This window comes from Etheostoma cragini, chromosome 7 (genome assembly GCF_013103735.1).
Source record: "Etheostoma cragini isolate CJK2018 chromosome 7, CSU_Ecrag_1.0, whole genome shotgun sequence".
In the NCBI taxonomy this organism is placed as follows: Eukaryota; Metazoa; Chordata; class Actinopteri; order Perciformes; family Percidae; genus Etheostoma; species Etheostoma cragini.
Genome location: NC_048413.1, coordinates 5,525,799 through 5,538,825, shown reverse-complemented (window position 1 = coordinate 5,538,825; position 13,027 = coordinate 5,525,799). Strand labels below are relative to the sequence as shown.

The window sequence follows — 13,027 nt, the reverse complement described above, 5'->3', positions numbered from 1 at the left end:
CCTCTGTCACGTGTACAAAGCTTGTTTGTCACCAGCGTAGGGGAAGTTCCCTTTCTTTCAATCACAGAAGTTATCAATAGGTCTTGGAGGGTTTTTTGGGGGGATAGTCACAGCAGTTGCATTTTGAGTTAAAGACCTGATTTTTTGGGCAGTTTTGGGGGTAGGTTCTTCCAACCCAACAACTGTAAAAAGAATTTGGGTTAGCAGGGTTGGGGTATTGCCCATTTCTCTTTCCTTTGCAGAAGGTATCAGTTAGATTGGTCACGGAATAGTCACAGCAACTGCATTTTTGGTTAAAGACCAGATTATTTTGGCACTTTTGGATGTAGGTTCTTCCATCCCAACAATTGTAAAAAGAATTTCGGTCAGCAGGGTAAGTGTATTGCCCATTGTTCTTTCCTTTACAGAAGTTATCAGGTGAATTGGTCACGGGATAGTCACAGCAGCTGCATTTTGGGTTAAAGACCAGATTTTTTGGGCAGTACTGGAGGTAGGCTATTCCATTACCACAATTGAAAAAAGAACGTGGGTTAGCAGGGTTGGGGTATATCCCACTGATCTTTCCCTTACAGATGTTTGGTGTAGGTCCAGTGGTTGGTGTTTTAATTTTTGCAGCTGTGGTAAGTGGAGCTACAGCATAGTCACAGCAGCTGCATTGTTGGTTAAAGACCAGATTATTTTGGCACTTTTGGAGGTAGGTTCTTCCATCCCAACAATTGTAAAAAGAATTTGGGTCAGCAGGGTTGGTATGTTGCCCATTGCTCTTTCCATTACAGAAGTCTGATGGCACTGCAACTGTATCCGTGAGGCCAGGATATTCTGAAGGAATCAGATCAGAGAGTCATATTGTGTTAACTGTTCTTTGACCCTGTTTGATTATAAATTCATATCCCTGCTGAGATTTCTAAACAGAAAGAGCATACATTTTCAATCTGCAAAATAAGATGTAAAAAAATCACTATGAGGCAGTCTCTCCAGGATGTCATGATCGTGCCGATTCACATAAATTCAACTAATCACAGTGACTTTGGTGCAACACGAAACTTTGACCAATCACTGCACCTTTTTGAGAAATTTGACCAACAACCGGAGCTTCCCTCGACTTCACCCGAGCCCAGCAGTCCCTCCTGCTAGACTTTGTATCAGTATGTGACTCTGAGAGCCAATGACGAGGCGGCAGTGAGAACGGGTTGATGTCACATGTACATGATGTGCAAATTCATTTCCTTGTTTCTGCTATGAAGACGAGACGTGTTTAAGTTGTTTACCAGTAAAATGTGCAGTGAAAGACGGCGCAAAACCTCCAGACCGCCTTGCCAACCTGTATACATTTCAACGTCAATGTAAGCTGTAATGATTTTTCACTATAAAGTCACTGAAAGCAGTTACTGTTTCAATCCTGTAGGCTCTCTGCAGCGGGGGCACACACACAAACACACAGGGTGGATGCTGGACTGGATAAACCAGAGATGAGACTTAGTACAGGATCAACATGCTGAAGACTATGCACGTCATTGTAAGTGCAATGAAAAGTTAAAGTCCAATAAGTCCTTTATTAAACCGTATGAATGTGTCCCAGCCCAGGATAGGAAACTAACAATAAAAAAACTTTTTTTGCAACAAACTCTGTCTCCCATAACTTCATTACAACACAAAGTATACAAACAAAATTGCAACTATCGTTGCAATTTTTTTATAAAATCTCAACATCAGCCATTTTGGGCCACAACAATCTGAAAAAAAAGGCAGCGAAATCCTGTAGGTACTGTAGAGGTGTTACACTAATATGAATTACATTAAATTAAATTCACACTAAGAACAACCACCACATGACAGGATAAGATATGAAGTTTTGAATTTTGGTTACCAAGAACCACAAGATTTTGGAGGAGGCTGAAAAATAAGTTGCCCTGTTTCCATAACTGTCCACCTTCAATTATCTGCTAGTGCTATTAGTTATGTTTAAAGGATGTTATGAACTTACCCAAGCTGGCGATGATCAAACAGAGACCTTCAAAGTAACAGACTGGTTAATACTTGGTTAATTATTTGGTTACAAAATTGTTAAACAAAACCAAAACTATCTGCATGACTCGATACCACTGGAGGTAAGTGAGAACATTTGCATTATAATAACTTTTCCAGTGTGCCTTACCTGCAGTTAGAGTGAGTTTGCACATGTCGCCACTATGTAGATAAGCAGGGATAAAATGAATTGTATTAACATGCAGCGGAAAAATATAAACATGAATTGTTTTAATTTAACTAAAAATCCTTATTATTATCAAAACTGCACATCTTTCCTGTTCAAAACGGTCTTAGAAAGTAGGTTAGTTTCATATATTGTGGTGTATCAGTGCCACTTAGTACTTAGCACAGTTCGTGGGTTTACTTAGTATTGGAACTCTTATTTTCATACATGTTACATACACAGCTGATGTGGTTTTGCCTTTAAGACGTAGGTAGGAATAACTGCAACTTAATCAATCAATGTTGTCCGAGACAAACACTTAAGTTCTTCATACCACAAGCTTTTAGCAGATTTGTTTGTAAAATAAATGTTTCATAGCAGGATAGTTATTAGTCAGCACAGATTAACTTTCTGCTTTACCCAAATCAATTTTAAACTAAAGTCATAATATCAGCACAAAAACGCAACTGTACCATCAAATAGTCAGACCCAGGCTGCTGCTCGAGAAATTATACTATTTTACAGTACAAATGATATTTTCACTTACCTTTATCAGGATGGTGGGTAAAGATTCAATCAGGGATTAAACAGCACCTGTAATCATTAAAAAACACAATCAAAACTCTAAATACACAAATATAATTAAAACAAAAAGAAATGAGTGATCAGAATTTAGATAAAATATGAATTAAAACAAAATCAAAGGTATAGGGGGCAGAAAGGATATGGCGCTCAGATCAGGAGGGATTAGATTGAACAGGTTGCTGACTGTATGATAATGATCAATCAAGTTTGATTAATGAATTCCCTGCATCATGCAAAAAAAAGTATGACTGAAAATGATCACATGTACATTATTGGGACCACAAATCATAATTATAATACTAATAACATTACAAAGCAGCAGCAAAATTTATGGAGAAAGCAGGTAGGATAAAACAATATACATAGTAAGAACAAAGAAATCAAATAAAATGTAGTTCGTCAAAATCAGAGTAAAAGAGATACTTACAAATGTAGTGGTAAAAAAAGCTTGTTGTGTCTGATGGATGGCTGATGGATATCTGCTGGATGTGTGGCTGAGCAGTTTATATTGGGTAAACAGAGGGATCTGGAAACAGGGTGTGGATAATTACTCCATGTTTGTTAAGTTCATGGCCAGTTGCTAATAGAATTCCTTCAATCAACAAACTTTTCTTAAACCCTGTCATATCTAAGATGGGGATAATTACAGTTAGCTGTCAGCATGTCGCAATTATCTAGGGAGGGATACTTGCTGCATTGTTGCATGAAATTGTTGTAATTAGTTTCCTGATTATACTCTTTTTGTAACTTGCTACAAAGGACCAGAGTCACCTCATGCCATGTCCTTGTTACTTTGATTTCAAATTGTATTTTCAAAAATAACATGATAGCACCATGTTTATATATCTGTCTCTTGAAGGTTTTCTTTCGGGGGACTGAGAACCCTGCAGTCATCATTACTAATGTGCACTAGAGACTAAGTCAGACCACTTACAACAACTTGAAATTGATAAATTAAGCAAAATATGTAGCTTATGTATGTAGGTTAACCCATGTGTTGTATTCCAGTCAAAATTGAAAATCAACACTTTTGATGATGCTTTTATCTTTTTCTCAAGTTTTTGTCCCTTTTTTCAATGTTTTTTACTTTTTGTGACATTTAACACTAGGTAACAATATTTTTTTAACTTTAGTTTTACCGTTATTTTTAAGATTAATGGTCAATAAACCTCATTTATCGGAATTATACCAAATGTTTGAGTTATAAAAGCAGAAAACAAGAATAATTTAAATTAAAATTAGAGGAATGTATGATGATGGATAATCACATACGGGAATGTATCAAATTTTACTCTATACTATTTCAAAAACACTTCTATTTGTGTTTTTCAAATGCTGTAAAATTGAATAAGCCACCCCAAAATTAATGAAAGTAGAGATTTGTGCTTGCCAAAGAGCGTTGTATGGAATAAATCATGTTATTTTTGGGTAATTATAAAGAACATTGATATAGGAATCAATATAGGGAAATTGTAATCATATGTCACATTTGGTCGAAGTGAGACACACACACTTACACACACAAGCATGTCAATTTAGTGATAACCTACATTTTGCCAAAAAATACACGTTATGCCTTTAGCGGGTGTATGGCTAAGGAGCCAAGGAAGCACAGTGATGAGTTAGAAAATAGTATTAAGTGAATGCACTGAGTATGTGTTGCTACTCCATGGATAAAAGTGTCAAAAAGTTGCACTAGGTTTTAACTGTATAAACACATTTATATGCAGTACTTAGTGTTGCAATCTAATCATTGTTTGCCGGACCTTACTGGGTTGTGCCTATTTATTTTTGCTTCCTTGTATCTCTCTCTTATTTTTTTAATTTCCCTAGCCAGCCTCAAGTATTGGCACACGTCAAAGGGCTTTGAATATTTAGTAGGTGAAAAGCACTTTAAATCCTTCTCTGGAATGGTCATTTATTCTGATTAATGGGTTTGATGTAGGACATGTCTTAATTAATGGCATTTGTTGTTCCTGCCTTGTCAATTAAACTAATTAGTATCAATTAAACGGGCGTGAAGGAAATCAGAATAACACACACACACACACACACACACACACACACACACACACACACACACACACACACTGTTGTAAGCTGTTTGGTAAAAATCTATTTAAGGCCAGTTGCAATGTCCTTATATACTCTTGCTGCAACTTGGTGCAAAAGAGCAGAGTCACCTCATGCCGTGTCCTAGTTACTTTGCTTTGAAATTCTATTTGTAACTGGAGACTGACCACTTACAAAAACTTTAAATTGATAAATTAAGTGAAGTATGTAGCTAATGTATGTAGTTTAAGAACATCAAAACAGCAGCACACAACACAGCGGCATAACTTTTTTTTTGCACATTCATCAGTCCATTCCTTCATCCCATTCACGTCCATTTAGACTCATGGAAGAATTGAACATATTTTGGTGGTCATAGGTCAATGCCACTGTGACCTCACAAAACATGTTTTACCATGACTCAAGTGGTTCTAAGTTAATTATCACATAATTTCACGTGAAATGTCTTATTGGAAAAAAAATGTATGAAGTGATTTTATACCCAGGGCCCAGTCTTGGATCACTGTGATCCAAATACCAAATTTCCGGATTACCAGATCCTGTTTACCTGAGCCTTAAAGTGAACCAACAGTGTAGCCTACTGGCTTAGCCAAGAAAAACAGGTAGGCAAAATACCAGTGGCCACAATAGTTTGTTTTAATTTTAAGAAACAGAATATTTGTAATGAACAGAAACATTTTACATTCCATATTTTGTTATAATATAAAAACAAAAAGGAAAACAAAAACAATACTATCCAATAATCAAAAAACAATTACAGCACAGATTCCAGCTTTTTCCATCTCTGCCTTTAGGAGATGTATCTCTATCTGCAATGTTTGCTCCTGTAGTTGGGTAATCACGATTTGTTCTTTAGCCAGTTCAAGTTGAAAAATCACAGCTGGATCCACCCTTCTGATGGGATCAGGATAATCCTGTTTTTTTTGGTGTGTTCCGTCTTACTTTTAAGGCGTTTTTTCAAAGCAATATTGGACTGGATCACCCTGATCCAGATACACAGTTTTCAAGATTACCAAATCCGGATTACCTGCTCGGGTCACAACATAGACTGTAAATATGTTGAATTAATTAAATCCTTTTTATCAAAATCTAAAATTATTAAAATCAATATATATATATATATATATATATATATATATATATATATACAGTCAATGGGTCACACAGACAGATTTCCGTCCCAGTACACCCTTGATCGGGGTTGTGCTGTAATGTTCACTTTAGATTAAGAGCAAGGTTATAAAGACACTAAACAATCACAAAGTAATTACGAAGCACGAGACTCAAAACGGCTACAAAGAGACACACAACTTGGATGGAATGTAATACCGCAGCTGTTGCTCTTATTCCAACCAATCTCCGGCTCCATTGTCCCTTACCTCGCGAACAAGACCCGAAGTTATTTAAACTCCTTCACTGGGGGTAAGGACTCATTCCTACCTAAAGAAGGCACTCCATCGGTTTCACACTCGGCTGCAAACCAATCCAGTGAGTGCTGAAGGTCACAGACCGATGAGGCCATCAGGACCACATCATCTGCAAAAAGCAGCGATGAGATCCTGAGACCACCGAACTGCAACCCCTCCACACCCCGACTACGCCTTGATATCCTGTCCATAAATATTACAAACAGGATTGTTGACAAAGCGTAGCCCTGGCAAAGACCAACCCTTACCCGGAACAAATCCGACTTACTGCAGAGAACCCAGACACAGTTCTTGCTTTGGTTTTACAGAGATTGGATATTCCTGAGAAGTGTCTGCCTCACCCGATACTCCCGCAGCACCTCCCAGAGTGGCTCCCGGGGGACCCGGTCAAAAGACTTCTCCCAATCCACAAAACACATGTAGACTGGTTGGGCATACTCCCAGGCTCCCTCCAGGATCCTTGCGAGAGTGAAGATCTGGTTTGTTGTTTCACGACCAGGACATAATCCGCATTGATTCTCTTAAATCCAAGGTTCGACTATCAGCCAAACCTTCCTTTCCAGCACCTTGGAGTAGACTTTACCAGGGAGGCTGTGAAGTGTGATACCCCTGTGATTGGCACACACCCTCTGGTCCCCCTTTTTGAAGAGGGGAACCACAACCCTGGTGTGCTACTCGTTAGGCACTGTCCAAGACTTCGACGCAATGTTAAAGAGGCATGTCAACCAAGACAGCCCCTCCACAACCAGAGCTTTCAGCATTTCTGGACGGATCTCAAACAATCCCTGGGGCTTTACCAGTGTGGAGTTGTTAAACTACCTCAGCAACTTATTCCAGGGAAATTGACGACAATCCCCCATCATCCTCCAGCTCTGCCTCTACCACAGAGGACGTGGAGCTGGATTTAGAGGTTCCTCAAAGTGCTCCTTTCACTGCTCTATTAAAGTGCTTTCTTCACCGCTCTATTACCTCCTCAGTTAAGGTCAGCAGGATGCCATCCCCACAGTATACAGCTTGGATGAGTCCCCACTTCCCCCTCCTGAGGTGGTGTTTTCCAGAAGCACCTTGGTGCCAACCAAAAGTCCTTCTCCATGTTGGGACCTCTGGGATAACATATCCCGGAAAGACTCCTCCTCAGTTGGATGGCTTTCCTGACTACCAATGTTCACCAAAGTTTTTGTGGGTTACCACCCCTTGAGGCACCTAACACCCCAAGACAACAGCTCCCCGCCTTAGCTTCAGCAATGGAAACTTTGAACATTGTCCACTCAGGTTCAATGCCCCCAGCCTCCACAGGGATGCACGCCAAGCTCAGCCGGAGGTGTGAGTTGAAAGTCCGTCGGACAGGGGCTTCCTTCAGACGTTCCTAACACCCCTTTGGGCTTACCAGGTCTACTTACCACCCAGCCCAGCTCACCACCAGATAGTAATCAGTTGACAGCCCTTCTCTTCACCCGAGTGTTCAAAACATACAGACTCAGATCAGATGAATTGATTATAAAAATGGTAATTGATTTTTGACCTAGGGTGCTTACTTATGAGCGTCCCAATGTATGAACATAGTGTTTGTTATGGAAAATCTATGACTAGCACAGAAGTCCAACAACCGACAACCACTCTGGTTTAGATCAGGGAGGCCGTTCCTCCCAATCACGCCTCTCCAAGTATCTCCATCATTGCCCACATGTGCGTTGAAGTCCCCCAGCAGAACTATGGTGTTCCCTACTGGAGCCCCATACAGGACTCCATTCAAGGTCTCCAAGAACCCGACCCCAGCAGATCCTCCCACAGGTGGTGGGCCCTCAGTCTGGGCCTGGCTCCAGACGGGGGCCCCGGGCTTTCTCTGGGCAGGGTCACTCCCTCTCTGCCTGGCTCAGTCATAAAGTTTGGTCCATGCAGCTGTAGCTGTATAGAGACCGTGGGATTTCCCGAACTGAATAAATCCCCCACCCACATATAAACACAAAACTGCTTTGCTAGTTCCATCGTGTTGTAACTAAGACCTTTGCTCATTTACCTGTGCTAAAATATCCAATGACTAAGGAAGCCTAGTGATGAGTCCATAGCAACCAGTTCACATGTTGAATTTGTCATTACCCAGTGTGCTTAGTTGAATGGTCTCAATGTTTTATTGTATGATTTCACGTGAATAGTAGTTTACTGAGGAGCAAGTATTTGAAAAAATGCAGTAATGCATTAATGCCGGAATTGGACATTTAGTTCCCATACTTATTGTGTTTCCACAATGTTAGTGAGTGAACCTACTAAAATGGCCCCCATAACAGTGGAGTGTGATGTGTAAGATGAGAAAGCAGAGGTTAAGTTATATCTGTCATTGTTGTAAAAAAAAAAATAGCTACTTGTACGTCTTTGCTAAGTTTAAACCAGCACACAAGGCATCAATAAATTGTGGAGGAAGGTCACGCCTTTTTTCCCAATCATATTGGAGGGTTATAGAAATGTGTATTACCGGCAAAGTGAGGGTCAAGTCTGTTTTGACTAAAGAACCTATAATAGTGTAACCGATTGGTTAAAGGTTGGTCACGTGAGCCTTCACGTGACCGAGGCGGAAATAAAGTCTCCGCTTGACAGAGTTGACGGCCTCTTTTTCTGCTGCTGTTACCTAGCATGCTGGGTTGGGCCAAACGTTTGCGGTGTGTCGGGTGTGGGTCTCGATGTGATACAGCCAAAGGTGAGTTTGGTGACATGTTTTGCACTTTGCCAGATAACTATAAAGGTTACTAATGTCTGTCAGTTTTGTCCATGCAGCCAAGCAAAGTACACAGAGTCCGAGTGTCACTGCTGTTTTGCCTCATTAGTATTGTTTTGCTTTAGTTAGACTGTTTTGTCTACCTTAGATTATTTTATTCTTAGCATTAAATTTATAAAGTGCCCGTGTTTGTAGTTTGTTTTATAAGTTATTGATTGTGTCGTACGGTGGTTTTCGGGCGAACGGTGGTCCAGGTGTGAGTGTGTTTGTCCTAGTGACTTTTAACTAGGTCATAGGTCTGATGAAATTAATGGTTGTGTCGATTGGTGGATAGCAGGTGGTGAAGTATAACAAACTGATTTCAAATATATTGCATGGTTTTAGTGTTATTTGCATGTGGTGGTTTTATTGATAGTATTTATTTAGTTATATAATCCACTTGCGGCCACTGTAGCAACCAGTAGTTTAATAAATTCCTTTTTCTAACTTTATTAAGTACTTGTACCAGACTAACCTAACTTCTCCCGAGCCCTAAACATTTGTGTCTTTTGTTTTCTTTATTACATTAGTTGTGTTTATTATTTGTTCTTTAATAGTAAATGTTTAAACAAATGTTGGTGTTTATTTTGAATGTACAATAAATTATTTACATAGTCACACCTAACCACGCCTCTGATTACTCTGTGGCCTGACCTGTGTAGGGGGAATCCCTGGGATTGTTAATAATTACGGTTATATGTTAAACTCTTTGGGTGCAAGTCCCAAGGTGGCATTGTCAAAGTACGATTTACTAAGTTTGGCTAAACCCTCTATTGGGCCTGGTTACAATAGAAGATTATTTTTAAACATGATTTCATATATCCTATAATATCTATGTATTATTATTATTCATGTAATTTTCACAATGCTTTCAGGTTGTGTGACTCCCTTCCCTGTGTGTCCTCCCTGAAGGAGAGACTCTGTTAGTCTCTGCATTTTTCCTCCAAAGACAGTGCCGTGGAGTCTGAAGGAGACATTTGTTCAGTGTTACGTTTATCAAAGCAATTCCAGGGACAGGTTAGACGTTCTTTCCAAAACACATAATTTTTCCTCTAGGGGAAACAGGATATGAGATAGGTTTACTACTTTTTAAATTTGTAAGACGTCACACTGTTTCTGCTGTATGCGCTGTGAAAACTTTTCTTGTAACTTGGTAATTCTCTGCAGGGAATAATTAAATCCCACCAAAGACCAAACCTTGACTCAGTTATGCAAATGTCTTTATTTTGTTTCAACAAAGTCTCACTCTCTAAAACTTCTTTTATCCTGCTGTACAGAAACTTCCACAACATCTCAAAACCCCTCCCTCTGGGAGCCCCTTAAATAAAAGACCAACAGTCTCTTATTTCTTCTGCTTACTGGATGTGATGTAGGACATATCTTTGCTGTGTGTGATTCATGGCATTCCAGTTTCAAGTTTAGTTTGGATGCCATTTGTTGTTCCCCTTCGAGGGGAACTCGAACTGCGTCGGTTACGACACTATGGGAACGCCTTTAGGCATGACAGGGCTGAATGCGAATGAAAACTACTCCAATCCTATTGTTCCTAGTGAGAACGGTAGCATGTGACGGCATAACCGTAGGGGCATATATGCACGCCGGCACAGAGCTCATTAGCTTTTTTCTATTCAGCAGGCACGTTGGTTGATGTTGTGTTGAAAGATTCCATGTATCCTACTCACCTGGAAGTTGCAGTATGTCCAAGCAGTTGACCAATTCCGGAGATGTGTGTCTCCCTGCCCGCGTTTCATCTCGATGGGAGACTTCGTCTGTTCGGGGACGCTGACAGACGTAGCGATTGCACTCTGGCTCTGAGGAGCTCGTTGTGCTTGGCAGCGTGGAGGAGGGAGAGGACTTCCCGGGTGTTGGGCTGACGTCATCAGAGGAGCGCCGCGCCCGATTGTGATGTCACGAGCTGTGGCAAAACGCGGTCTGGATTGGCCACAGGCTGTCTGGGAGCTTACCACCGGTGGCAGACTGGTTGGTTGCTTCCTGCAGAGCCACTCCGTGCCCCCGGTTCTTTGAGGTTTTTCCCGGATTTGCACGGTGAGTTGTGTATATCATGGGATAAACCTAACTCTGCCTGGCTTTCTACTCCCCAGGTGCTGGAGTATGGCAATGTGGCAGGGATTATGGACTGCGGCTACAGGAACGATGCCGCGGGTTGATGGCGCTCTGGTGAGTTACCTCTCTCCCCAGCAGAAGTCGTCTTTCAGCCAGCGGGCGCTGCCGATGGGGCCGTGTCGGGTGTCTTCCTCGCTTGTGGGGGAGACGTATATGGTGGCGGGCCAGGCTGGAGCGAGCCTACTCACCTTGGCGGTTTTGCTGGCCTACCAGGCGGGCCTGTTGCTGGTGATGGGCCACCCACCGTCAGCGCCAGAGATGGAGTGTTGATTCTCGCGGTCCCCCTCGAGCAGCTTGGGACGCAGGGCAACGCTCCCGCGCACCCCTCCCCGGCGGGTCAACCCTGAGGGACGTCAGCTAGTTGCGGAGGGGCAAGGCGCTGAGGTCCTGACTGTGTGTTTAGCCCTGGAGGCCGACTGAGGTCCGCTCCAGGGTGGCCGCTAGCGTTGTTGTCCCGCCGCCATGGCGCTCGGGAAGCGCTAGCCGCCCCCGGGCCTTCTCCGCTCTGCCAGCCCCGAGGGGTGGCTGTGGGCCGGTGATTCGGCTCCCGAACTGCGGTTCATTGGCGGGTTCATCCTGGCGGCCCGCTTCAGGGGCTCGTCCATGATCGGCATTTCGCACCGGCCACCAGACCTGAGGGGTTGGTTATGCTGGCGGATTTTGCAGGAGCTTGGCGGGACTTGGAGTACATTCCCCGTGGGTTCTGTGATCCGTCGGACGGGTACGGGCTGCAGTTCCGGATTCGCCCCCCCGGCTTCACTGGGGTGGTCCGGACTGTGGTGCGCCCGGATCAGGGCCTGGTGCTGGGACAGGTAGTGCGCTCTCTGCTGAAGAAGGGGGCCGTGGAGCTCGTTCCCCCGCCGGCCAGCGGGTCCAGTTTCTACAGCCGGTGCTTCCAGCTTCCCATGAAGGACGAAGACCTGCGCCCTATTCTGGATCTGCGGGTTCTGAACCGGTCTCTGAGGAGATACGGGTTCAAGATGCTCACCATCCCCGCCGTTGTGTGTCAATGCCCCGGAGGCCGACTGAGGTCCGCTCCAGGGTGGCCGATGGCGTTGGCGAGTGGCGGCACTCTCCCCTCGCACTTTCACCAAGTGTATGGATGCGGCGCTGGCCCCTCTGCGGCTCCAGGGCATCCGGGTCCTCAATTACATCGACGACTGGCGTATCCTAGCTCAGTCTCGGGAGTTGGCGGTTCGGCATCGAGATGTTGTCCTTGCTCATCTTCTTCTTTTGGGGCTGAGGCTCAACGAGCGTAAGAGTGTGCCAGCACCCGCCCAAAGGACTGTGTTCTTAGGGGTGGGGTGGGACTCGTCGATGCTGGCACGTCTGTCTCCGGCTCGTGTCGAGTCCGTTCTGGCCATGGTGAAGGGTGTAAGGCTGGGCCGCGCCATCACAGAGACGCACTTCCAAAGGGTGTTGGGCCTCATGGCGGCTGCTTCCAGCGTGATACCTTCTGGTCTTCTGCACATGAGGGCCCTGCAGTGGTGGCTGAAATCCAAGGGGTTCTCCCCGAGGGGAAACCCGTTCCGCCTGATTTGGGTTACGCACAAATGTATTCGTGACCTGTCGGTGTGGAAGAAGCCTTGGTTCCTGTCCCAAGGACCCGTGCTGGGGGCACCCTGTTGCCGTGTAATCGTTTCGACAGACGCTGCCCTCACCGGGTGGGGCGCGGTCATGGACGACCGCTCTGCAAGGGGTGTTTGGCAGGAGCATCACTCGTCATGGCACATCAATTGCCTCGAGATACTGGCCGTGTTCCGGGCTTTGAGGAGCTTCCTGCCTGCACTCCTGGGTCACATACAGCAGTGGTGGCCTATCTGAATCACCAGGGGGGTCTGCGCTCGCGCCCTCTCTGCAGACTGGCGCATCAGATCC

General features: G+C 43.7%; 1 long non-coding RNA gene across 1 annotated transcript in view; it reads right to left on the bottom strand.

Annotated features, from left to right (window-relative positions):
- Positions 1-1,939: 1,939 nt before the first annotated feature.
- Positions 1,940-13,027, bottom strand: part of LOC117947709 — a 12,071-nt gene continuing 983 nt past the window's right edge. The window contains exon 2 of the long non-coding RNA XR_004657298.1: positions 1,940-2,011. This is a non-coding gene — a long non-coding RNA (uncharacterized LOC117947709). The remainder of the gene's footprint in view (positions 2,012-13,027) is intronic.